We start from the raw sequence: 1,899 nt of genomic DNA, 5'->3' as shown, positions 1-1,899 counted from the left end.
TATTAAATTGTCATATTTATATCTTGAATGGCATAATCAAATATACATTTGTATAAATGACGTCCGTTCGCGGATCGTGAGCTAAAGTTACTTTATGTTTTTTCTTGCAAATTAATCTATGTGCCTCAGTCAGATTTAATAACCTTCCTGATTTATAAGATAATTATTTAAGATAGTCACAGATCGCTACAGTATCAATAAATCAAAATTAACTATTATAACATTTTTATACTAAAATGGCTTAAAATTGAACAACATAAATTACAAAATATGTATTAGACATATAGGTATACAGAATCTATCGATATGATTTAGTACATAATATAATCTATTTACAATGATATGTTACACTATTTTTTAGTTTTGTATGTTATTATACTTTGTTAGTACCTATAGACGAGTATAAAATGGTTTTTATATATTATGTACCTAAATTCTCATTACATATCATGAATTCGGTATTTAATTTAAATAGTTATCCGTAAATTATAATTTTCGAATAAACATCTATGAGCTATATCCAATATCCATGAATTAGTTTTTAGTTTTTTTACCATTTAGGTACTTGCGACTGTACTATAGTGTTTTAGTAGGATACAGTTTCTAAATTTGTAAATATGCTTCAAAAACTAGTGAATGAATCGAAGTAAATATGTCCTTGGCATTCTGCAGTTTATATATGCTTTTACTTTCGTCTGTATTTCTGTTATAATTAATTTTAATATGACAAGTGCCTTACATAATTTAGATTTTAGTATGATCGTTACTTATAAATTATACACAGCTATCTACAAAACTTAAAAATTACTACTACCTACCACACAAGTATTCAAATATGGATACGTTTTTCGATAGTAATTATAGCCTTTAATGGTATTTAAATATTTAAATTGTAAGTATTATTAACCAAATATTAAATTTGTATTCCAAATAGTAGGTACCTATATAAGTATATGACTATGTAATAACTAATAGAGCCGTCTTGTCGTATAATGTTAAACATTTAATATTTAAGGTAATTTCCTATAGACAAGTACTGAGGAACATGACGTAAACGCAGTAATAACAAAATAAGAAAATCGTTGGTAAGATAGGTACCGATATTTTAACACGTTAATACATCGACATTTAGATATCAGACGTTTATTTTTATACCCTATTTTAAAAAGCATTTAGTAATTTCAATTTTTACCTCTCAAATATATAGATCAAATTATCTTCAAGAAATCTCCATCGAAGTCGATGACCAGAGGATTTTTTTCTACTTAAAAAATTGTCCTCAGAAACAAAAATAAAAAATATCCTTGTAAAAACAATACTTATCTTAAAATTATTGTCATAATGTGTATAAGATATGTAGATAATATATTTCATTATCTAATCATAAAAACCCTTATTCGATATTTTCAAATGATTATTGTCACGACGTCGCGTAGTCTGTATGATTATGTAAAACCAATCGGGGGAAGTACAAAAACTCTGGTCGACTTTGTAACTCAAAGTGCCAAAATAGTTGTGTATGTGATAATATATAAAGTAATATAATGGTATCATATGTGTCTAACATTACCTTTTGGTAATAATTAATTTAAATTAAACTATTAAAATAACTATAATTTAATAATAATCAATAATATTCATCAATCATCTCATTCATGTCAAACCACTTTTAGATAAAAATATTAATTCTTCAGTAGGAGGTATCATATTGGATAATAGATTTAAAAACTATTAAGAGGACGTCGCACCCGCATGACGTGTTGTCGCCGTCTTACAAACGTACGACATAGCAAATTTTCGTTCGCTACTTTCAATAGGGTGCCGTCATTTTTGATTTTAGAGTGAATTGACTTATTATCAAACTTTTAGGTAACAACATTATCTGTGCCTTCTCGTTGG

The sequence above is a fragment of the Acyrthosiphon pisum genome, chromosome X (assembly GCF_005508785.2).
Source record: "Acyrthosiphon pisum isolate AL4f chromosome X, pea_aphid_22Mar2018_4r6ur, whole genome shotgun sequence".
NCBI classification, from domain to species: domain Eukaryota; kingdom Metazoa; phylum Arthropoda; class Insecta; order Hemiptera; family Aphididae; genus Acyrthosiphon; species Acyrthosiphon pisum.
Note: the sequence above shows the minus strand (reverse complement) of the source record.